The 26,830-nt window shown below is 43.1% G+C and overlaps 1 protein-coding gene across 3 annotated transcripts in view; it reads left to right on the plus strand.

The window, feature by feature from the left end:
- Positions 1-4,432: 4,432 nt before the first annotated feature.
- Positions 4,433-26,830, plus strand: part of PHOX2B (paired like homeobox 2B) — a 488,291-nt gene continuing 465,893 nt past the window's right edge. For all 3 annotated transcript variants that reach the window (XR_013608335.1, XR_013608334.1, XR_013608336.1), the window contains exon 1: positions 4,433-4,583. The gene's annotated coding sequence lies outside the window, so the exon portion shown is untranslated. The remainder of the gene's footprint in view (positions 4,584-26,830) is intronic.

The raw sequence follows: 26,830 nt of genomic DNA on the forward strand, positions 1-26,830 counted from the left end.
GACATGCAGATTATACCACACAATCTTACACCAAAACACGTCGCTGTTACTGAAAGCAGCTAGGTTATTATATTGCACTGATCCGAATACCTCACTACCAGAGCCTTTGCTTACGACTCACCGCGTAGTATAGAAGACAGTCTCCGCTAGGTCCTCCGAACCAGTCGATGTTAGTCCTCGTCCCACTAACCGCAGCAAATCTTTCGAGCAGCTCGGGGGGCATTTCTCCGTGGTTCCCGTGAGGATTCCTTGCGAAGTGGTTTGGAGAGAGAGACGCCAGCAAACAGTGAGGGTGTCCGTTAACGGAATCAAACCAAGTTCCGTAATTAACATGCAGCAATACTCCACAGCAACCTCCGGTCCTAGGAACGGCGAAGCAGGAAGACAGACCACAGGATCAGGTAGGTGAAGATTATTTATTTTTAGTTTTTAAGTCGCAGCATAGACGCGTTTCGGGCTCAAGAGCCCTTGTTCACAAGCGGAGAACATCAACCATACGCCATAGTGTGATATTTTAAGAGATACTATCCTCACCTCCTCTGAACGCCGGTCACATGACCAATAGGCATAGTAAACAGACTGTCCAAAAAGGCTGATACAACTTATTGCTGTAGATTAATTATAAAACCAAACTTTAGCAGAAAGTATTTTGAAAAAGCATAAATGCAAATGGTAAATTGTATGACTGTATAAATACAAAAGGATAAATCCTAAAAACCTTATACATTGTTTAATCATTTTTTGTTGTATCAAATTCACTGTTCCCTTTATATATGGACAGTAAAACATGTATACTCTTAGAGGATATATGATACACAATCTCTAGTAAAAAACTAGCAGCAAAAATGGTCAATGTGCAAAGCTGTGCAAAAAGTGCAAATAGAAAAAAATTGTGCAACATGGTGCTATAAAGTGCTAACTGTGTGATGAAAATCAACTGTATCCAATAGTTATAAACATATAGATTACATTCTATTTAGGGAAAGTCCAGTTCTGATATCTCAGTATCATCAAACACAGATTAAAAGCGCATACAGTGATAATATAAAAGTAGAAACGAAAGGCAAGTGGAACTTTTAGCGGAAAAAGTGTTAGACAGTAATTGATTTTCTAAGCTAAAAAATTATTTCATACATTCCATTGAACCACTGCTCTTCAAAAAAAGGGAGGGGTTGTAAGTATCTATAGCAGCAAAGATAGGCACCTTAAAAAAGGGGCCCATCACTAAAAAGTGTCAGAAGCAAAAACTTGCAAATTGCAAGTCGAAAGATATCAGTGCAAGAAATGTACCCCTATACTCTAACCATAGTGCAAACATGCCATGTGCAAATCAGAGGCAAAAGAGTACATTGGACTGTTAAATGATAACAACTGCAATCTTAGATTCAGTAGTGAAGTCAGTAAGGTAACGGTTAACTATTTGGATCTGAAGGTTGAGGTCAGGGAAAAGAAAATAGTCACCTCTCTTTATAGGAAACCAACTGCGGGTAGCAGTGTTTTACACGCCTCGAGCGGCCACCCTAGGAGGCTTATTAACAGTATCCCCTATGGGGAAATCCTACGAATTCGCCGCAACTGTTCACTTGACTGTGATTTTGAGAAGGCAGCTGACGCATGTACCGCAAGATTCATTGAGAGAGGCTATAAACCCAACCTCCTTAAGGATGCACGGAATCGAGTCAGCCGTCTACCTAGAAATACATTATTTGAGAAGAAAGTGAGAACTGAACAAGAGGGTGGAAGGTTTCGCATCATTACCCCTTATTCCTCCAATTCTAACAAATCAAGAATGATCCTAAAAAAACACTGGCATATCCTAAAAACAGACAATATAATTAGTATGGACATCCCTAGGGCCCCCATGATTACATTAAAAAAGATGAGATCCTTAAAGGATCAATTGGTTCATAGCCACTTAGATCCAGTGGTTAAAAAGAAGGGAACACTGAAAGATGCCAGAGGATTTTTTCCTTGTGGGCGCTGCAAGGCATGTGCTTTTAGCAAACGTGTCTTGACCTATGATGTTCGAGGTGTCAAGGGAGGCAAAAAACTTACCAAATTCATGTCCTGCCATACTGGATATGCAGTGTATTGTTTAAGCTGCCCATGCAAAATAAGATATGTAGGCAGCACAATCAATCCAGTCAAATTACGAATTTTGGAGCATATGAGGGCGATTGCAAATAAAGACTTTTCTTACCCCGTTGCTCGTCATTTTGCCATAAAACATCAGAGCAATAGAGATCTCCTACAGTATTTCTGTTTGGACCATGTGCCGGAACATATCAGGGGGGGCAATCGACTCCTTAAACTTAGGAGACTGGAGTCACGGTATATTGTTGACTTAGAAACTAAGGCCCCGGGAGGTTTTAACATTGGGGAAGAAATGTCTGCACATTTGGGATAGGATAGAATCTTACATTCCAAGTCTGTTAATATGTAACATTATGGAATTATTGCTATGTGTTGCTGATCTGAATTTTCGTACAATGTTTTGTCTCTCTTTTGTAATTTGTAATTTGTATTTATATAGCGCATTATCACCAACGGTCTTTTCTTCTTTTTTATTTTTATTTTCTCTCTCTTTTCTGAAAAATGTACTATATGAGCGTGTAAATTGGTTGTGATGATGAGGTGATTCATGAAATATGTTTTTTTATTGAGCGGGAACAATTCAGTTGTACAAGGCATAGTAAATAATATTAGAGTGGTTTTGTATGTGGGCAACCATTGGGTTGCCATTGCCGATCCATGGCTAGATTGTGAGAAGTTTGAAATTACATGGACTATGGCCTTTTAATATAAGAAAATGGTCCAACTCGATACACAAATGTGAAGGTGATCGAACACAATTTCATGACACACTTAATATTAAGTCTGTGTCATTATTGTAACTTTACCACTCCTATATACTATGCAGTACTATTTGATCAGGAGGACACGTTTACGAACTGGGACAGAAGGCAACACGATTGAGTGTTGCAATTGCCGATCCACGGCGAGATTTAATTATTTGGGAATTATGTGTAACATTGCTGCCACATGCCCTTTGAATTTTACAACAGTGCATTATGTAACTATGTTAGACAAACATGTTCTAAGATGGCGCCCGTATGAGAATACGAGGTTTAGTCCCTTGTTTTTGTCAATTCCCTATAACTCTTGCGCTTTAAAAATGGTGCCGCAAAATGCATTCTCTATGACACTGACGAAGGGAGTCTTTCCCGAAACGCGTTTGTTTAAATAAAGTTTGGCGTTCGAAGCTTTTGACCCCACGAGTGCTGCGTGTCTTTTTGGCAGGATTAAGAAGACACAGTTTGGAGCTTTAATATTGGCGCGGTACTCGCTATCGGTGTAACTTTGGAGCAGGATGGATATATATATATATATATATATATATATATATATATATATATATATATATATATATATATATATATATATATATATATATATATATATATGAATCCACCCTCCAACGACGTGAAAGGAAGCAGCCACAAACAGGGAAAATTCAGGTGAGGCTTTTAATTGGAACTGGACAGCGTAGGTATAATGCATTTCGGTTTATATTCCTTCCTCAGACACCTTTTGCTGCCGCGTCTCATGTTTGTGTAGCCCAGCTCAATTGTCCGTTATTTACACCCTACACGCCCCCAACCATGTGATCATCCGCCTTGATGCAGCCATTGCAAAACTACAACTCCCAGAAGGCTGTACTCCGGATTGGCGTGATGTGGGGAACCAAAGTTTTATCTTTTCATTGTTAGCGTTTGTAGGACTAGGCACACTTGGTGAGAACGCATTATGATGTCCTGGCCCCTCGAGTCCCTGCGCGACGTCCCAACCCGCAGCACGTCTTCCAGCTGGGACATATATATATCTTTTCTTTTTTTTTTTACACCAAAGGGCTGGCTTAGCTATGCTCCAGGGTGTCCACTCCTGGGAAACCTCTGATTGCTCTTGCTTGTTGGGAGCAATTTAAAGCTACCATCAGGCAAAAGCAAACAGTAAGTCCGCAGGGAAACAGATGAAAAATTTGCTCTAGCCTGCAGGGAGCAGCATTTTTAGCAAACTATAACACGTGCCCTAAGGTAACTATGACTCGCGCTCTCACCACGTACTGCTAATTACCCCACATTGCAACACTCATAACATCTTCTATGACATCATTGATAATACCTCTACAACATTCGCTGCAAAAGTATTGATGAGAAAACTGTTCATAGTGGGGCGCGAGTTAAAGTTACCTTAGGGCACAAATTATAGTTACTTGAGATAACTCTAACTCTAACTGTGAATTTCTATGGTTTTGTGTGTGTAAAATGGGAAACTAACTATAATGCCCCTGTAACAGTTATTTTTGAGTGAAGTCTTATATATATATATTTTTTTTTTCACAATGTGATCCTTTTGACTCCATGCGCTCAGTTACTGGTGCTCTGCATAGGGGCCGGATCCTGGCCCAATACAACAATTTTACACCAAAGGATGCGGCATTCAAGATTTGGATTTTACTTGAAGTTTATTCCAGCTTCAAGCTCGGACCAACGCGTTTCAGCCTGACACAGGCTTTGTTCACGGTAAGTGAGCTGTTATCTTTGTCTACTATTTATATATATCAAGGACACCAGTGATTTCTCACGAATTCTCAATGGAATCACATGGAACAAAAACTACTTATTGGTCACAATTGACACCGTATCATTATATACATTAAATTAAATTAAATTGAATTAAATCGAAGGATGCACTGTTTTTAACTTAAACTGGTTCGTGTAACATTTATATTGGCTGCATAATCATTTTGTGGGCATTAATGTAAACTGTAACCCTACCTGAGCTTAGGAATCCACCGAGTGTTCGACCCCGGCGGTACCCGGAAGTAGCCTGGACCGCTCTGCACTGGGGGTTGACGCTCTAGTTGTTGGAGCACACCAGGCAAGCCCGTCTGCACCCGTCAGTGCCCGGAACGTGACCAGCGCCAGAACCCCAGCCCTTTCTCACCCAGGAGCATACGGTAGGCAATTGCTGCTACGCCTACGAACTAACACATGTGTCCCACATAACATAATCCCACAAACTGTCAGCAAAGTAGGGGCCCTTTGCCAGAATTGCGCCTTCAAACTCCAAGCCAATACTGGCATGGGATCTCCAGGTACAGCCATCTTAGGGAAAGGAGCTAAGGAGAGCGAACCTTCTAATCACAGAACTAGGGGACCTAATGAAAGTGACAGAATAAGGGGACACATGAAGCAGAACAGCAAGACAACAGCAACAGAATATGTTAAGTTTTTGCTAATTAATATTCGTTCGTTAGCCAAGCATAAGTACGAGCTGGAAGACCTTATCCAACTTGCCAGACCTAGTCTTTTTAACCGAAACCTGGGCAGATAAGACTTCAGTTCCCGACTGGAACGTTGCCACCCCAGAGGGCTACGCATACCTCTCCCAGGATAGAGCGTCAGGCAAGGGGGGAGGGATAGCAATCATCTATCGCAATCATCTCAAAGTACAACTTGAGATGATCTCAACCCTCCCGGCGGAAGCATTACACTTCGGCATCAAAATTAACAACTCTCAGATCTTCCAAGGGATACTGATCTACCGCCCACCTGGAACTATAGCAGCCTTCTCACAAGCCTGTTTGACGCTCTTGGAATCCTATACCGACTCGTTCTCCCTCACTATTCTAGGAAATCTCAATTATCACTTAGAAGCAAATAATAATGTGGATACCGCTAGGTTGCTAGACAACCTAGAAGGTTTTAATTTTACACAACTGGTAACTGGACCCACTCATCTGGCAGGCCATACGCTGGATGCAATATTTACTAGTGACCCTGATATTACAGTTTCCAATATGCAATCCCTACCTTGGACAGACCATAAGGCCATTCATTTCAAACTGAAACACACTTCACCACAATCTGGAACTCAAGTTAAAGTCTCAGAGGTATTAATTAGGCGCTGGGATAAATTGAATGATAATGAATTTGAGTCAGCACTCAATCTTTTCGCTATGGCATTAGACTGCGACAATAATAAAGCAGCCCAGCAGTTCAATGAATGGCTAACATCAGCAGCCGATAAAGCTGCGCCTAAGAAGCTAATGAGAGTAATAAGAACCAAAACAACCTCTCCTTGGTATAACTTAGAATTGAAAAAATAAAAAATCGACTGCAGAAGGGCAGAGCGCCACTGGCGGCAAAACTATGAACAGACAAAAAGTCATCTGTAATCAGACGATCTCAATATATAAAGAAGCAATCATCGCCGAAAAAAAACAGTTCTTTACTGTAAAAATAAAAGAGGCAGGCAATTCCTCTAGGGAACTTTTTAAATCTGTCAATCTGCTGGCTAAACCTCAGCAAGACAAAGCGTTTAAGCCAGATCAAAATCTATGTAATAAAGTGTCGGATTACTTCCAAGAGAAGGTGCGGGAAATTTATAATAATTATCCTAGCCCGTCCAGACCTCAAGATACAGTGACGCCCAAACTTAGCCCTCAATGCAGGCTGACTCACTTTCAGCCCATGAATAAGGATGAGGTCCAAAAATTGCTACTCTCCATAAAATCTGGTGCACCTACGGACCCCTTTCCTCCGTCGATTATGCATCAAATGGCACATAAAATCCATGAAAAACTGTCTACTATTTTGAATCAAATCATAGCCACCGGTAGTTACCCTACCACTTGGAAAATGGCGGCTATTACGCCCATACTAAAGAAACTAAACCTAGATCCCAATGAGCCTAAAAACTACTGACCCATAGCTAGTTTACCAATCACCGCAAAAGTGCTAGAAAAACAACTCTGCAGAGTGCTGACAGACTACCTTGACGCAAATAACCTGCTGGATACTTCACAGCATGGATTTTGTCCACGCCACTCTACCGAGTCGGCACTAATTCTCGCTGCTGAGGGGATTCGCAGAGCGGTGGATGAGGGGGGGAAGGGCGGTCCTCGTACTCCTTGACCTATCAGCCGCTTTTGACACCGTAAATCACACCGTCTTGGTGCAGCGGCTGAGGGATATAGGGGTCGAAGGGACCGCCCTGTCCCTACTATCCACCTTTTTGGAGGCCATGGAGCAAAAGCTGTTCTGGGATGGCATGCAGTCAGAGAATTTCCATCTCCCCTGTGGAGTACCACAGTGATCGGCGTTATCACCAAACCTGTTTAATCTATATGTCACTCCCCTGGCCAATCTAGTAAGGAGACACGGCTTCGGGCTAATCTCGTACGCCGATGACTCCCAACTCATCATCTCCATTACAAACCAGCCAAAGAACACAGCAGCTAGGTTTCATGCCTGTTTTACGGACATTATGACATGGATGGGCCAGAACTACCGGAAGATTAATACAGAAAAAACTGAGGTGATGGAGTTCGGGCCAGGCCAACCCCTCTGGAATCAGACCTGGTGGCCACCAGAGGCGGGAGAGTGCCCCCATCTGGTAGAAAAAGTCAGATTTCGGCACGCAGGTGAACAATCTGATCTCTTCAGGTTATTTCCTTCTTAAAAACCCTGAGAAAAATCTTCCCCTTCATACCTCAAGAGCTTCAAAAAACAGTGATAGTAGTGCTCTTTTTGTCAAAGCTTGATTATTCTAAAGCATTGTTTTTGGGAATCGATAAATTTCAATTACAAAAATTGCAATCCCTACAAAATGTGGCAGCCAGACTTCTTCTGGGGCTGCGCAGAGGACAGCCAACTTCAGCTGGAATTCGATCACTCCACTGGCTGCCCATTAAACAGCGCATTGAATTTAAATCTCTGACACTGGTACACAAAGCAATAAATGGTGGGGGTGCAGCTGATCTCCAAAAACCTTTTATATCATATGTACCCTCACGAGCTCTGAGATCAGCCACTCAAGGCCTTATAAAAACAGCAAAATTTAGACGAGCTAGATTGGGTGGCCGAGCCATAACGCACTGTGTGGCGAAGCTGTGGAATAAACTGCCTCTGTCCCTGAGATGCCAGTCAAATCTCCAGCTATTCAGAAAACATCTGAAAACCTGGCTTTTCACAGCCACGTAGGCTTTGGCTACCTCCCCTATTCTGCTCTCAAACTCCAGCGCCAAGACGCTTCGGCATTCGAGCGCTTTAGAAACAAATAAACATATATCAAACATATATGTATTTGTGGATTTATTATGGAATTTATAACATCAGGGTCAAAGGTCACTTGCTATGATGTCAGTTAGATCAAAGGATGTGTGACGTTACTTCCGCTACCCCTGGCATTTTGGTGAATCTACTTCCATGCTGTTAATCTGTGTGGTATAGCCCTTCCAAAGAACAATAGGTTTGGAAAGGTCACGGGGATCTCTTTGTCTCCTCTTCTTAACACTCATAAACACTACAAAGGATCCCTAGAATTTCCAGTGGGGAGCACTACAATTAATATTTGGTGTGTGGGTTCTCCCTCCATACCTAAATCTTAGATACCAATTGAATGCAGCTAATACAAAATGGATCCCAGTGTGGCAATGGTAGCCTATGTAACACTCATTCCAAAGATACTTCTGCTATACCTGCCAAATGGGGCACACATGCAACAGACCTGTGCCGCACGGATAGGTGAAGGTCCTGGTTGCAGAAGAGTAGCAGACTAATTTGAAAAAGGTGGGAGAGGCCACAGGGTGACACTCGCCAACAAGGACTTGTAAAAAAAGCCGGCCATGCACTATAAGCGGTATTTCTGCCACCCCTGTCCGTCCTTTACAGCATGGCGAGCTGACGTTAGCCACGCTCAGTAAAGAGGATTCATGTGGTGTACCCCTCTAGACCACAGAATCTTGCTCTGGGTTTCAGTCCATCTCAGAGAAGTACCTCCAGTTCACATGCACGATCATCATGTGTTCTCAGGAAGGATGGGAAAAGCTCAGGAGTGCACACCCTCCACAGCAAGGCAGGGGGGCTTCCTCTGTCCCAGCAACTCTAACCTTCCATACTCATAAAAGTGTTAGTATTAGTTCAATTAGCATGCCTCATCTTCTATGTGGGTGAAGATTCGCCCATAATGCTGTAACTTGCTTGTTGCATGGGATGGGGCTACCCCCAGCAACAGTGGAAGGACCTCTGGGCAAAAGTACTCATCAACATGCTGTGGGTGATAGGTGTCTGTTTAACTTAGAAGCAGGCCATGCGCCTAGAGGCAGACATTGTCTCCCGGGACCTGGTTCTCCTGTAGATCTCTTCTATGGAGGTGTGGTATCATCTGACCAGGGAGGTAGTGCCAGTGTGGCACTTGGTGATGGCAAGTTGTATTACTTGGTATTTGTATCATAACACACTTCTGCTATTAGTAAAGCAGTGTACTGCTAGTGTTGTAGATTGTCTGGAGCAGTGTGTGCAATGATGTGCAAGTATAAGTAAATTAAGTTTATTGAACATTTATATATTTTACTTATCACAAGTTGCGCAATAATTAGTTGCCTCTGATTCCATTTATGCATGTTAAGAGCCCATAATTAAGAAGAAACATGGATGCCCCACAAACAAGAAAGACCAGAAAAACAAGAAAGTGTGTGAAATGTCTTTTTTACTTTCTTCATTTATTTTTAGCTCAAAGCCTACCAGACAGTGTAGCTGTCTGGTTTGCTAAAGACATCTTGGCGACATTCCACCCGATGATTACCATTGGCTTTGTGGATTGTAACTCATATTTTCTGGCTTTCAATTGGCTGGCTGTATTTGCTTTAGACTGTGCAGCTTGAGTTTGTCCCTCCCGTTGCCCATAACTTGTTTACTGTATTCTTCCACATACTCGCTTTCTGGAAACAGGCCATTAATTTTTATTCTTATCTTGTCATATTTGCTGTGCATTCAAAGACAGAGGTCAAATGTCAAGCTCTCTCTTCCAAGGGAGCTTGGTGGTTGCTTTTCTTTCTCTGACTTCAAAGTGAGAAAATGTATGTGACAATCCTGCTGAGTACCCATGTAAGAGGAGATGATGTAGAATGTTTTTTTTAAGCAGACAACACAAATATGAACCGTGCTGATGTTTCAGAATATATCAAAATTAGTACAACTTAAGCACATTTTTATTGTAATTCGGTAGTGTGGAGAAAACAAATAATTGAATCTGATCAAAACGCATTAATACACTAGGTGATGACATTGCACATATTATTGTTTGAATGCAGTAAAACAGTTTTTGGTGCGAATGTAATGGTCATTTCAATTGAAAATGTTTTGTCTGCAATGGCAGTTTACTACCACACCATGCATACTCCACACTATGTCATTTCACTCCACTCTATGCCCTTGCACTGTATGCCACGACACTCCACACAAGAAAATCCACACTGAATAGTCTACACAGAACAAGGTTCAAAATTCAAACCAAGAAGGTAAAAAGATAATGGTTAGCCAATTCAATTCAAAATGCAAATAAATGCAAATCAGCAGAGGCAATGAAAAACGAGCTCCATTCTAATCAATAGTCAGTACCAAATATGGTCTAGCAAAAAGAAAATATTGAATCCATGCTTACGTGGAAACTGGAGAAAATCATGAAAAATATTCTAATTATTGAAGTAGAGGTTTAAAATGAGGTTTGCCTGTAAGAGAAGCATGAGAAAATTCCTTAATTATTTAATAAGAAGGCTGACGTGGTCTGCCCTCAAAGGGAACTAGATAAATACCTGACTTGTCTCCAAAATGAAGAATTTGTGTACACTTTTAGACCGAAATTGTGCAGCCACTATAGCATGATGTAAATGTTACATTTACCCAATTATAAAGCAGAAAACACATCACATTGTATAATGACTTTTTCTCCACATCCATCGAATAACCCTGCATTATGCCCTACAACAAAAACAATAACACATTCAAAATATAAACAGCATCACTGTTCTGCCAAAGAAAATGGCCTTGAATCGAATATAGTTATAATTTGCTTCCTTCAGGGACATTACGGACACACGTAAGAAATATTCTCAGTGATATAGTGCAAGTAGGACCATAAAGATACCTGACTTTTGTATATTTTATGAAATACATGAAAGTCACATTTGAAGCTCTTGGTGCACAAGGACAGGAAAGAAAACATGTCTGCTTTACACAGCATCACCCATTTTAAAAGTGCATTTGAAAACACATTTAGGCCTATTCATGTCAACGTATAAACTTCATATTTTAAACAGTATAAACATTATTTTTGCATCTCAGTTGTGTTAAATAAAGCTCAGAATATTTTACTGTGGAATTTGTGTCTGCAATGTCATAACTTTATTTGGGTATTAGGGACTCTTTCTTTTATACATCTTTTTTTGTTGATTGTACAAAATAAAACCCCATAGGAAATAATGTTGAATTCAAATTACAACTTTTAAAATATAACAAAATATAATTTAAAGAAAAAAAATAAAAATACAACATTTTTTAATTGATTATAATATATTTAGCAACCTTTTTGTATCAAAATATAACGAAACTACTTTTAATTAATTATATGTATCACATTTATTAATTATTAATGCATAATAAAATATGTTTTATGTTAGGTGGGACTTTGTTTTTACTAATTCATTATAAAGTTTAATAAACATTTTAAAATGTTCCCTATACTTTACCATGGGGAGATCTCCACCACAGTTGTTGAGTATTCCCATGGTATACTACAGGGAAAAGTACAAAAGTTTATTTAACTAAAAAAAAATAGTAAAATATTTTTATGTTAAATATTATTGTCAATTAATTGAATATTGATTTTTTAAGAGTGGACCAAAAGATAAAATGCTGCCACACTAATAATTATTTTTTAATACAATCTTTATTAATGCAAATATATTAAGTAAGATTAAAATTATTTTTCCTAAGTTTAAAAGAAAACAAATATACTGCCAACTAATGTAAACAAATTGATTTTGTTTATTATGCATTAATAATTATTGAAAGTGATGCTTAGAATATTGTAATATAATTTTAATATCATTGAATGTTACAATAATTTATAAATGTAATAATATTGTAAAATCATTTAATAATTAATTAATTAATGTTTTATTTTTAGATTGTTTTAATATTAAGTGATATTTATTCGTATTTTTAATTATTTTAAAGAATGTAGTTTCATTTAACATTATTTCCTGTGGAGTTTTATTTTAAGACCCTAGCTCCATTATTTTCTATGAGGGGTTTTCAGTGCTATTGGTGCCATCTTCGGTGTAGGCCTTATTCCAGCTTTGAGTAGGAGTAAATTACTGCTGTTTTGGGTCTCTTTTTGACTGTAGTAATTTTAGACTGGCAGTTTCCCAATAGCAATGGGCTTGCTCTTTTGCATGCTGGGTGCATGTACCTCCCGAAACCCCTCCTTACCCTTCCTTAACCCCTTCCATGCTCATGACGATCTCAGCTCGTCATGGCATATACCTCTCAGGTGCTCATGACGAGCTGAGCTCGTCATGACCATACCCGTTTTTGTTGCTGTCCAGCAAAGCAGGGGAAACTCTTAAGCAGCGATGTGGCTAAACCCCTCCTTTGGTCTCAAGAAAGTACCATTTAGTAGTAAGAATGCCTCTTTTTCTGGCCACTCCCCCACTTCCTCTCAAATTTACTACTAATAGTACACATACATGTGTGAAGATCTTCCCATAGAAAAGATATGAGAGGTGGAGGTTTACACTCATAGGTTTGTGAATAGCATTTTGTAGTACTTTAGGAGTCGTTTTGTAATACTAATAAATGTACTACAAAATGCTTTTTTTGAATAGGCCTCACAGCATTGTCGGCAAAATTGCTCAGATTCACCAACTTAGTACTGAGACTGTTCATGCATAGTTCTGAATCCACCCCATCCCCCCAATCCCCTCTCCAATGCCCAACTAACAAACATTAACTGATTATGTATAGACTTTATGGGGTGCTGCAGATAATGCAACTGTGTGATCCTCTGATGCTTTCATTCCATTGGCCATATAAAAAATGATCATAGATGAGACAGTGAATGAAGATAAAACTTTACAGTAAAGCAGTGACTATTGCTCTGGATAAAATGTTTTTAAAAACTGACTTTATAATTTGGGGCAATTACAGTTCAGAAATACTGTTTTGCAATGGTAATTACTCTAAAAATAGCTGCAAGATCTTGTTTGCAAGTCAGGTCATTATACTTTTATTCGACACATGTATCATAAAAAGTACACACATATAATACACACATAATTATAAAAACAGTTCATCATTTACAAAAATACATATAAAAGTTATGTGGAAAAATTGACTTGATGGACATTTTTTAAAAGCTTTGTCCTAATAATCCAGGCACATGATAAAAACTTTGCAACCCCACAGATAATAACCATAGAAGAGGTGTTGGAGGTAAGGATACGCAAAGCTGTTTTGTGATCCCTAACACCAAGGTTCTGTAGTGCTGGTTTTAACCATTTGTTCCTAGGTAGGATGTATGCCTTACAGGCAAAAAAGAAGTGGCCCAATGATTCTTCGGGATTTGTACAGCCTGGACACTTTATATCCTCTTCCCTCCTTTTATTCCACCTAGACATGAAAATGTTGAGGGGCAATGTTCCATATCTAAATTTAAGATATAGAGTCCTTTCCCGAGGAATCTGAATAAAATCCAGGAACAATTCCAGTTTTAAAGTGCACTTATGGGTCAAAAAGATCTCAGTCAAATGTCCCCAATTTGGGTTCTGTAGCGCCCTGGCCTCTATCCAGTCCCAGTATAATTTTTTCACCACTTGTTTTGGTGGAGGGGATTGGGAGACCCATGCGTCACTTAAACCCACACTGACTGCAAGATGTTTTAAGACATTTAGCCACTTGATTTTGCCTGAGGTGTTTAGTTTTAACATTTCATCTAACACTAAGGCATAGTTAGCCAATTCGGGGGTCCTCCTCAAACGAACCCAGTATAAGAGGGGACGAAGCTGAAGGATGTCCCGGATTGGCCTTCTACCCAGATCTAAAAACAAAGGTTTGAGTGGAGTGGAGGTTGGAAGTGATACCAAGTCCCTCATAAACTTGTTCTCCGTTAAGACATGGTCATTGCTATTCTCAGTGCCCCATAATTCCGAGCCATAAACAGCTGAGGCAATTGCTTTACCCTCGTAAACTGACAAGGCAGGGGCAAGTGGCCTGCTTACAGAGAGACGTTGGTTTTTTAAAATAGTGCCGGAAACTCTTTTAAGATTTAAAATCATTTTACATATATGGGGTTCCCATTTCAAGTTGTTGTTAATCCTAACACCAAGGTAATCAAACTCTTCGACCACCTCGAGGGGAGATCCATTCAAAGTCAAATGGATATTCCTATATTTTCTCTTGGCGGTCATAACCATTAATTTAGTTTTAGTTGTGTTTATTGTAAGTCCTCGTTCCTGGCAAAAAACACTAAACTGGTCAAGAAGGGTTTGGAGACCTGTGGGAGTTTTTGATAACAGGAGGGTGTCATCAGCAAAGAGGAGTGATGGCGTTTTCTCCCCAGCTATAATGGGGGCGTCTGCCGGTGTCTCTTGCAGATGTTTCACCACCCCGTTTATAAAAAGGGAGAACAAAGTAGGAGCCATCACGCACCCCTGCCGCACCCCTCTGTTGACAGGTATACTCTTAGTGAGTTGCCCCTGCGTCCCCCAACGTATCCTAGCATAGGTACCCTTATGGAGTTTGATAATAAAATTTAACAAATAGGATGGGAAACCCATATCCAATAGGACATTCCACAGTTTAACACGGGGTATTATATCAAAAGCAGTTTTTAAGTCTATAAACGCCAGGTAGAGACTCCCTCTGGCTATTGACACTGTTTTCCAAAAAACTGCACAAAATCTAAAAACGTGGTCAATTGCTCCTACATTGCTTCTGAATCCAGCCTGAAAGTGGGACAAGCTGTTTTCTTCCATGAGCCAGCCCTCGATCCTATTTACAATGACCCTACCAACTACTTTTTGGGTAACATCAATTAAACTAATTGGTCTGTAGTTGGCAGGGTCCTCTCTCTCGCCCTTTTTGAAAATGGTGACAACTTCGGCACCTTTCCATGAGTCAGGTACTTGGTGGCCCAGCTGAATAAGGTTCATAATTTTTACAATAAAATCAGCCCAAACCAATGGATTATGCAGCAATAAATCACCCGGAATTCCGTCCGGGCCAGGTGCCTTACCCGGTGTTATTTTGAGGATGGCCTCCTGTACCTCGCGGGGCGTAAACAAAACATCTGTAAAGCCACCGTTTAGATGGGCCAAACAACCAGTATCTATTATTGGAGGTGCTAACGCAACTTCCGTGGAGCCTACACCATATAGTTTAGAGAAGTGGGAGTGCCATTGGGACTCAGTTATATGGTTTGGAATGGGCTCAGCACCTCGTCTATCAAGGGCGTTTATCAATTTCCAAAATACAGTGGCGTTTTTCCCATGAGCCGCTTCCTTTAAAGCCTGCCAGTGTTCCTCTTCCCAATCTTTTTTGGCTTTCGCAATACTGGTGCGAAAATCGTTTCTAGCTGATCTGGCTGCTGGTGCATCCTTGTTTTTTATAGCCAGGGAGATGGCTTTTCTTTTTCCTCTACAGGCGACAGTATACCAGGGGTTCCCCTTTTTTTGCAAAAGTTTAGTCGATGGGCATCCCTTGTTTTTTTTGGAGAAAAACATACTGATCTCCCCTATTAGGTCTTTATACTTAGCTGCCAACACAGACCCCTGGGACTGGGGGAGGTTTTGTTCACAGATGCCAGAGCAGATGAAGCAGCCAAAACTAAAACCCTGATATTCTCGAGTGTCCCTTCGTTACACCTAACCACATTCCATTTAATCCTGCGATTACAGTTAGAAGGGACTAGTTCTTTGGTAATCAGCTCATTTGGGACATCTTCACCAATATTATCTCCCCAGAACATACCCATGCAGAGGGGATTGTGGTCACTATCGATCCTTTGGCTGACCTCCATATCAACGAGTTTGACCCATGACCATACATCCAAAAGGATGTAATCAATCCGTGACGGGCAGCCTATTCGATTGAAGGTCATAGCGCCCATGCGGTCAGATGTGGTACGACCGTTTAGGGCCCATAGGTCATGGGCAGACACCAGGGCATTTAACTGAATAACTCTAGCCGACCACTTCATAATTGGGGCCAGAGATAAGGATGGGATGAGCTGGTTCCCTGGTTTATTATGAGAGCCCAAAAATGTGTCCTCATCAAGAGGCTCAAATGTACAATTAAAATCACCTCCCACTAGTACTGAGGATTTAGAGGGGAGGGCTGAAAGCCTATTGTCTAGCAGCTCTAGTATTGGTGAAGATTGGCCCCCTGGGAGCCCCCTGGCATAAATACAGAAAAGTTCGAAAACATTTCTGGCGGACTGCCTTTTAACAGTTATGTGAAGAATGTCATTGGAGGGGATGTAGTTAACAGTGACCTCACAATTCAAATCTATCCTGATCCAAATGAGTAATCCACCCGATGGGCGCCCCCTCCCAAGCTGTGTTCCAGGAACAAAGAATGTAGAATAGCCATGCTTATGTTCTGGCTCTACACACCAGGTTTCCTGGAACATGCAGATATGGAAATCTTCTAAGAATTTGTTCCATTCCGGATCGGGCAGGTTTTTCTTTAAGCCCGCTAGGTTCCAGGACAGGATTTTAACAAGGGAAGGGGACAGCGAGGGTGTTTCCTGGGGGGCCTGAATATCAATGTCCCCTATCAGGGGATCTGGAATAATGCTATCCTGATCGGGTATTTCCTCCCTAGTAACAACGATAGAACCACTATCTACGGGAGTAAGTACCCCACTACCATTGGGATCTTCAATACACTGAGGTGATGGTCAGTCCACCTCTTCCAGCCCACTAAAACGATTGTAACAAGGGAATAAGGGATCGTAACAAGGGAATAAGTTTGCATAAATTCTACAGTTCTAATAAAATGTTCCTGTCTGTCCATCCAGTTTCAGTAAAGCCATGAGAAAGAACCGACAGTACGCATCGGATTAACGGGATCGCGCGATGAGTGACCCCGGTCCCATGGGTGTGTTGGGAGTCTCGTTCCTGCGCCCTCCGGAGCCCCTCACTCTTGAATCTGACGGGGGTATGGGCTTCGGTGGCAAGAATGACTGGCAGATGTCACGGACTTCATGAAAGGGTCCCATGTAACTGATGCTGGACAGCAATTGATCGCTCTCAGGAATCTAGTAGGCAAAGAAGTTGGACAGATCATAAAAAAATTGCTTGCTGAGTCCGCTGCCTCATACGAAAAGGTCTGTGAAGCACTCAACCGAAAGTTCTTGCACAAAAAGAATGTCGATTATGAGCGATATACATTCAACCTGGCATCACAAGAAAAAGGTGAGCAAATGAGTGTATTCATCACACGTCTGAGACGCTTAGCAAGATATTGTGACTTTGATAAGTTTTCCACAGAGGATGCCCTCCGATTGAGAATTATAGAAGGCTGTATGTCAGAGCCCCTGAGACGCAAACTGCTCAAAAAAAGCTACCCGCTAGACAAGATTGAGGAGATGACAAGAGTCGAGGATCAAGCCGACGAGCATGCAAAGAAGATGGAGGCCGGGAGAAGCGAGAAACGTGAGCAGGCGTTCAGGATGCAGTCTCGACAAGTGCATGGATGGTCCCCACCACAAGCACGCTCCTCCAGATCCAAGAAGCAGTACCACCCGTCAAGTCGTCGGCGCAGAAGTACGAGTCGCGCCAAGAAAAGATCAGAACGACGACTAAAGTGCTACTGATGCGGCTACGACTCCCCACATGCAGACACATGCCCAGCACTAGGTCAAGGATGCTGGAAGTGTGGTAGAGACAACCACTTCCAAAGCATGTGTGGGACTTCCCACAAGGATGATCAACGAGAACCTACCAGGCAATATCGTCCCTTAAGCAGCCGTCACCATGTCAGAGCAGTACAGGACAGATGAGACTCATCCACTGGGTCGTCACAATGTAAATGTAAAAATGTAAATGTAGCCGTACTTGTAAAGCGCACTGATACTCCTGAGTGTCCTGGCGCTGTACTCATACCGCCAGGGAACCCTTCCTGGTTTTTCCCCGTGAAATATCCACTCCTGGGCATCCCCAGGGTGCAACCAGGCATCCTTAGCGCTGTAGGGGGCCGTTGTAGAGACTAAGCAAGCTATTGCCCAGAGTTGCAGCGTGGGACCCATGCTTAGAGTAGGCCCCGTGGCGAGAAATCAGGTCCGAAGAATTATGAGCCCAAGATCCGCCGAGACCAGCCAAGGCAGGAATTGAACCCTGGTCCCGGGCCAGACCTCTGCATCAGGGTCTGCCGCTCTAACCATTGAGCCACACTTCTCCACAATCCAGCTGTCACTCCTGCCGAACACACTTATCCCGACGGTCGTCATCAAGAGGATCAAGATCCCTATCACCCATCTCACAGGACTGCGACGAATACATATGTTTTGTGGCAGATCCTGATCGTCTAAAGGAATATCCACGGCTCGACATCAGAATTGGTTCTCACCACGCCAAGTTTGTGCTGGACAGTGGGGCGTCGCTAAATTATTTGCCTGTAGCGGAATATCAAACAATGAGAGCACCTCCCAAATTGATCAACGCACACGTGCGAGTATATACGTGGATGTCAAAGAAACCACTCCACTGTCTTGGGAAGTTCGCGACCGATCTATCCTATCAAGATCGCACCATCCAAGCCTACATCCATGTCATTGATGGGTATGAGGCGGACTGCTTACTGAGCCTGCCCACCGCAGAACGACTAAGGCTGGTGGACATACTATACAAAGTGGATGACAAACTAGACATTACTCAGAAATTCTCCAAGCTTTTCCAAGGCCTCGGGAAGATAAGAAACTGCCAAATTAGACTCCACATCAACGAGCAAATCGCACCAGTGGCACAACACCACCGAAAAATCACATTTAATCTACAGGAAGCCGTGGAGAAAGAGCTTCAAAACGTACTCAAGGCTGACATCATAGAGAGAACTGATGGGCCATCACCCTGGGTCTCCCTGGTGGTAGTAGTCCCAAAGAAAGGAGAGACGGACCGGGTCCGTGGACATGAGAGCGCCCAACACCGCGATAGAGAGGGAGAGGCACCCAGGCCCCCACATCAGTGACATGATCACGTCACTCAATGGAGCAAAAATATTTTCAAAATTGGACCTCAACAAAGGATACCACCAACTGGAGCTGCATGAGCGGTCCCGATACATCACAACATTCTCAACACATCTAGGGCTGTTCAGGTACAAAAGACTCAGTTTTGGGGTGTCCTCAGCTGCGGAAATTTTCCAGGAAGCAATCCGGAGAACAATCCATCATGTTCCCCATGTACTGAACTACAGTGATGACATCCTGGTATATGGAGCCACTGCGCAAGAACATGACACCACGCTAGATCGAGTCTGCCATGCCCTGACGGAAGCCAACCTCACGCTCAATCAGGACAAGTGTGAATTTCATAAGCAAACGTTGAAATTCCTCGGCCACTCTCCTCTGGAAATGGCATGAAACCGGACCCCGAAAAAGGTAGCGGTGCTAAATGATACACCGAGCCCCGGTGATGTTGGAGATGTGCGCTCGTTCCTGGGAATGGCCAGCTACTGCTCCAGGTACATACAAGACTACGCCACAATAAGTCACCCCCTGAGAACTCTCACCAAACAGGGGCAGCCATTTCAGTGGTCCACTCAATGTGAACGTGCTTTCAGAGATATCAAGGAAGCTGTGGAGTCTGCTGAAAACATGGCCTACTTCAACCCAAGAAAGAAGACAGAAATAACCGTGGGTGCCAGCCCTGTGGGGCTAGGGGCCATTCTAGCACAGTATGACAGAGAGGAAGATCAACGTCACATCGTAGCATATGCCAGCAGGAGTCTCACAGATATGGAGAGGGCATACTCCCAGCCAGAAAAAGAAAGCCAAGCTGTCGTCTGGGCCTGTGAACATATCCACATTTTTATCTTCGGAAAGCATTTCTCCTTGGTCACGGACCATCAAGCTCTGATCACAATTTTCGGAAATCCTTGAGCCAAAATGCCGCCACGAATAGAGAGATGGGGCCTCAGGTTACAAGAATACACGTACACCATTGTACACAAGCCAGGGAAAGCTGCAAACCCTGCCGACTACATGTCCAGACACCCCACCCGGACCAGCAAATCCAAACGGTCGATTGCGGACGAGTACATCCATTTCGTGGTAGATCAGGCCAGACCCCCTGCTGTTCCGCTGGAAGCAATCTGTGAGGCCACCCAGCTAGACGTCACCCTGCAGGAAGTAAAACGCCGCATACAGACCAATAGCTGGCGACAGTCAGAAAATAAGGGACAAGGTGACCAAGAGATGTCCGCGTTCAAACACGTCCATGATGAACTCTCAATAGCCACCAATGGTCTCATCCTAAGAGACACTCGGATTGTGATTCCAAGGCAGCTAAGACAAAGAGTCATCAATCTAGCACATGAAGGACACAGGGGCATAATAGCCACGAAAAGAGCCCTCCGAGAGCCGGTCTGGTTTCCAACACTGGATCTACTGGTGGAAACAACGCTGAAGGACTGCCCACAGTGTCAGCTAGTGAGCCGTCCAGACCCCCCCCCCCCGCGCCGCTGCAAAAGTCTCCACTGCCGGATGGCGTCTGGCAACACATTGCCATTGATTTCTTTGGGCCGTTCAAGTGGGGACAATATGTCCTGGTCATCATGGACGAATATTCCAGATTCCCCATTGCACAACTGTGCACATCCACCAAAGCCTCTAGATGAAGTCTTCGCCGCCTGGGGCATTCCTCAAGTGGTAAAATCTGATAATGGGCCTCCTTTCAACAGCCATGACTTCGCCGAGTTTGCTCAACACCTAAACTTTAAACACCGGAAAATCACACCACTCTGGCCACAAGCGAATGGAATGATTGAACTCTTCATGGCCACGGTCAAGAAAGCCATTCAGCAGGCGGAGCTCACTCGAAAGAGCATTCAGACGGCGCTCAATGAAGTACTACGTGCCTACCGAAACACACCCCACACCACCACCGGCAAATGCCCGGCCACCCTCATGCTAAGCCGGTCAGTGCGCACCAGACTGCCCATGATGAATGTCCCGGTGAGTGAATCGTATCCGGATTCTGATCATGAGGAAATGGCGGCCCTGGATAAGCTGAAGAAGGAAAAAATGAAGGGATACGCGGATGAGTGTCGACACGCCTCTCACGCTGAAATTCGGGAAGGAGACTGGGTGTTGGCGAGGCAAGAGCAGCACAGAAAGACTGACTGCAAATACCACGAGACTCCGTTGAAAGTTGTGAAACAGAAAGGAACTATGATCACCGCAGAAACAGACGGAAGATGAATCACCAGGAATGTGACACACTTCAAGAAGTGCAGCCCTAGCGTAAAGGAACTATTGACTGAATCGCTAGTCGAGAACAATGAACATGAGACTCCGCTCAGCAGCAGCCAGGTATTAGTGGGGACTCCCGATGAGCACGAGCGAGATACCCCTGATCCTCAGTTGCGCCCCAGACGGACCATTAGAAAACCGTCTCGCCTCATTGAAGAACTTTAGGCAGCGACCTTCAGCGACGTGAAAGCAAAGGGTGTTGATGCATTGCTGTATTTTGTTTTATTCACAGAGGGGGGAGATGTAATGATGGACATACACACATGGGGCACTAGGACCTGCCCGAGGGAGAACGAGGGCGTGCGGATAGGGAGGAGCCAGGGACTGTGGACGGCAGTTAGCCGATGAACCAGGAGGAAGAAGGACGTGCAATAAATGCGCTACCCCCTATACCCTGTGTCCGTGTCCCTGTGCCAGTAAGGACACTACAGACACAGTTTTCGTGATATGCTCAACTCACCAATCTATTTACAAACTGCTTTTACAAATGCTCCTTTACACAACATGAACGTTATTTTGATGGGCTTGAATTTTTTACTTTTCAGAATGTCTTCCACCCTCCCAGTGACATCCGTAAGCCAGGTGCAGAGCAGAGATATCATAAACCTTCTGTGTGGTCGGCTGTTTGATAACTTTACGTCTAAGTACAATCAGATAAACACATTTGTGTCCCTGACAGGAATATTCTCACATGCAATGCTCAGCTGCCACCCAAAGTCATTATTAATGGCTCGAAATAAAAGGATATTTGCATTTAATTCCTCTCTTTGCCCCCTGCCCTGTCGTGTGAGAGGAACTAACCTGAAGCATGTATTAAAGGTTCAAAAGGATGTATTGTTTTGCTCCACCAATGCTGCTCATTCCGGGTGAAATTTGACACAAGGCATTGCTAGGGAGTCGCTGGACCCCACAACTGGCTCAAGGATGCACATATTATGTGGATACCGCTCAACACGGCCCCCTCATGACAGCACAATGAGGAACCACACACTACTTCCTAATCATGGCATTTGGCATTACCCTGCCCTTCCCAAGCAGGACAGAATGCAGCAAATGCACCCTCCCTGCCAAAACTGTGCACAGCTCAACTCTCAACTTTCAAACAGTTCTCTAAACTGCTCTCTGCATAGGAACGAGGAACCACTCGTACTCGAAGCTACCCCGGACTCCTCACCAGTGCATGTACTGGTGTCCAGAAATGCCAGTGCTTGAGATATGAGCCAGAAAGTCAGGTCTGCCGGTGACAACATACAGCAACAGGCATTTGCAAAGCAATCGGTCTCCATTTGCTTGAGCTATTGGCATTGTGTAAAAAGGATTGGCCCTTTGATGTGCATATGGAAGAGGGTTCAAAGGGGAAGAAGGTACGTCCCCTGTAGGCAGTGGTTAGATGGGGACCTGCCATCAGTAGTTCTGTCGGTGTTGAACAGGGGTGCGTGCGGTGGGCTGCGGTAACGGGATCAAAGTGACATCGGAGGGGTAGTTTTATGGCCAGGCGGAACAGGACAATGGTGTGTTTCATAGCGGAAAGAGTAGTGTAATATATGGGTTCGTAGCAGGCACAACAGCGCACAACAGCAATGGTCTGTGTTTGGAGGTAGGTCACTGAGCTAGGCGTCCCTTCAGGCATTTACTAGTGTATATAAATGGGCAGAGGAGAGAGGGTGGAGCTGAACGATGCAGAAACCAGAATCACTTTTTTGTGGTCGGCTGAGAAGCTCTGCGTTCCAGTAATAAGGCAAGGGAGAAAAATAAAGTTCTTGAAATCACATCGCAAACTAGTGTTACACATTTATTATATATTATTGAAATACAAATAAATAAACCGAAAAGTATTTGCAATGTAAAAGGTGTCACATATTTTTAGAGTTCAAGCTCCTGGCGTTGTGATGCCATGTACAGGATGGCACAGTGGGCACCTCAGCTGAAAAAGCACCGCCAGGAGCATCAGGAAGCAGTGACCACGGAGGGGTGGCCATGCACTGTTGGGAGGGTTGAAGTGGTGTGGGAAACGGCACGGGGAAATTAGACAAGAAAAGAAATCCCCAAACGAAAACATAAACACCTACGGTGTAACAATATAGTACTTAGGCAGTGCTGCATCCGACCAAAACGGGAACGAAAAGGAGGGACATAAAGGGAGGATCACTCATTGGCAAACAAGTTTTTGTGGAGCACAGTAACAAAGCCAAATAAAAAACATCTGGCAGCAATGGTAGGAGTTCAACTGCTAAAGCATACATAACAGGTCAGTCACTGAGCGACAGCGCAAGCGCTGTATACGCTCTACCTAAAAACGTTACAAACTTCACAAAGCGCAGTGACCAGGACATGTACAAAAGGTTGTTAGCAATAACAAATCTGGCATTGGCACCGCCAATACGTCTTGGCTCTAAAAGGTTGAGTATTGCAGGGGTGCTCACAAATATTTACTTTGGGGCCAAAGGTAAAGTTTCAGGGTTTGGTCGGGGGCCACCTTGGTGGGGGAAGAGTGGAGGGAGCAATCACAGATGCAAAGTAAGATTGAACAAATGTATGCTTTCTTCTGAAATTTACTCTGAAATTTACTTAATGCATACATTTTTGTACATTTTGTGATTTCCTCTTCTTCATGTGTTTTACAAACCACAGAAAAAATGTTGAGAACAGTTCACCCAGAAAAGCAATCCTGAAATAAGTAAATGATTTACGTTTTCAAATGCTAATATGATATGCAAAGTGCCTTAGAAATGTGTTAATTTCCTCTTCTGTACTTTTCTGCAGTGCCCCTCGTGTGTACTGAATTGACTGTTTACATTTCGATAGTAAAACAGTGACGCACGCTTACATGAAAGTGGCTGCTTTCACCAGATCAGACTTCAAATAGCAATGCAATCAATACTCACAAGGAGGGCCTCAAGAAAGTGCCTGGTGGGCCACATGTGGCCCCAGGCCAGTCAGTAGCAGTGAGCTATTGACTTTTTTCCTTGCCATTTGCATTCAAATTCATTATGCCTGTGCACAGCGTACTGACATGCTTGCAATGGGTTTCCTACTAAAACATGCATTGGAAATGCAATAGGTCTCGCAATAGAAAAGTTTGTGTTTTTGGTGTTGAAAATGTGTGTTTATTTTTTGCTCAAATTAAAAGTATCATTTAATATATTAAAAATGGCAATATTTTTAAATTTTGCACGTTACATGTATAGCATTAGTAAAGGTACAATATATAGTTCCCCCCTGTCTTACATGTATTGACATGACAAATTAATTAAATTCATATTTTTATGACATTTTTAATACATTTTGAAACATTGGTAGTAAATATTTAAACAAGTTGTTGTTGAATTGTTGGACATATTGATGGTGTTGTTGCTGTGAGTGATGTTGTTTTGGCTAAAAGTCATGCTGTGGCGTTTGAATGATGCTGTTGTTGTGTATAGTGATGTGTGGTGCCCCTGAGTGATGCTGTGGTGGTGCTGAGTGATGCTATGTTGTTGCACTAGTTAGAGTGAGTGCGATAGATAGACAGAGGGAGTATGTTAGATAGAGGGAGGGCGATAGATGTTGGACGGTAGAGGGAGAGCGTTAGAGGGAGGGTTATAGAGTGAGGGCGATAGAGTGAGGGAGGGTGATAGAGTGATGGAGGGTGGTAGAGTGATGTTGGGCGACAGAGTGTTTGAGGGCGATAGAGTGAGACAGGGCAATATAGTGAGGGAGGGTGATTTAGTCATGGAAGGGCGATAGAGTGTTTGAGGATGGTAGAGTGATGGAGTATGGTAGAGTGATGAAGGTTGATTGAGTGAGGGATGGCGATAGAGTGAGGGAGGGTGATAGAGTGAGTCAGTGAGATAGAGTGATTGATGTTCGTAGAGTGAGTGAGAGTTGTAGAGTGAGAGAGGGCGGTATTGTGAGTTATTGCGGTAGAGTCAGTGAGGGCGTTACAGTGAGTGTGCTAGAATGAGGGGGATAGAGTGAGTGTTGTAGAGTGAGTGTTTTTGAGTGTGGGTGGTTGAGTGAGGTTGGTAGAGTTGTTGATTGAGTGTGGTAGAGGGAGGGCGTTAGAGTGTTAGGGTGAGGGCGGTAGCGTGGTAGAGTAAGTGGGATAGTGTGATGGTGGTAGATTGGTACAGTGAGGGTGGTAGAGTGGTAGAGTGAGGGTGGAATAGTTGTAGAGTGTGTGAGGTAGAGTGTTAGAGTGAGGATGGTAGAGTGAAGGGCGTGAGGGTGGTAGAGTGAGTGCGTTAGAGTGGTAGAGTGAGAGCATTAGAGTGAGTGCGGTAGAGAGGTATAGTGTGTGTTGTACAGTGAGTGCATGAGGCCGGTAGAGTGGTAAAGTGAGGCCGGTAGAGTGACGGTAGTATATTGCGGGCGTAAGGGAGGTAGATTGATAGCGTGAGGGTGGTAGAGTGAGAGCGGTAGAGTGTTATAGTTAGGGTGGTAGAGTGAGGGTGATAGAGTGGTATAGGAAAAGCTGTTGAGTTGTAGAGTGATGTTGGATAGAGTGATGGTGTGAGGGCAGTAGAGTGATTGAGGTACAGTGAGGGCGTGTAAGCAGTAGAGTGAGTGCGGTTGAGTGGTAGATTGATGTCTGTTCAGTAAGGGTAGTAGAGTAGTAGAGTGAGGGTGTTTCAGTGACAGCAAGATTGATAATGTATTTTTGTTTTGTTTTTTTGTTTTTTTGTGTTTTTTTGAGTGATGTTGTGGTGTTGTTGAGTGGTGTTGTGGTGATGCAGTTGTGGTTCATATAGTAAATGTTGTGATGGGTATTGTTAATGTTTTTTAGCTGATTGTTTCATGTATTTTGTGGATTGCTTTATTTAAATATTTTTTTTGTGTGGTGCTGAATGATGTTGTGTTGGTGATGAGTGTTGCTGGTGTTGCACAAAGTAATGCTGGTGTGTTGCAGAGTGATGCTGGGCTGGTGCTGAGTGTTGCTGTGGTGTTGTACAGTGATGTTGTGTTTTTTACTGATGCATGTGTTTTGCTGAGTGTTGCTGTGGTGTAACTGAGTGTTGCTGTTGTTGTGCTGACTTATTTTTTTTGATGGTGACTAATGCTGTATTCGTTGTAAGTGGTGCTGTGCTGTTTCAGACATGTTGATGTGGTGGTGCTGAGTGTTGTTTGAGTGTTGCAGAGTTGATTTGGTGTGTAGCTGTGATGGTGTCTATTAATGCTGTTGTGTATATGTTTGTTCTTTAGTGTATTATATGTTGTGGCGTTATGCTTTGTGTGTGATGTTTTATTGTAATTGTCAGATGTGATGTGTGAGTGTTAGTGTGTTGCATGTATTTTTTTTATTGTAACATGTGTGTGTATGTATATATTTTTTAAGTATGTGTTCTGTGTGTTAATGTTTCGTGTTGTAACGTTGTTTTTTAATAATTTTTTTTTAAAAATGGCGGACGCTATGTGTTTCCTTTACGTGATTTACGTTTAGTGTTTAGCGTTCTAGTCTTTTAGTGTAGTGTGA

This window comes from Lissotriton helveticus, chromosome 2_2 (assembly GCF_964261635.1).
Source record: "Lissotriton helveticus chromosome 2_2, aLisHel1.1, whole genome shotgun sequence".
In the NCBI taxonomy this organism is placed as follows: domain Eukaryota; kingdom Metazoa; phylum Chordata; class Amphibia; order Caudata; family Salamandridae; genus Lissotriton; species Lissotriton helveticus.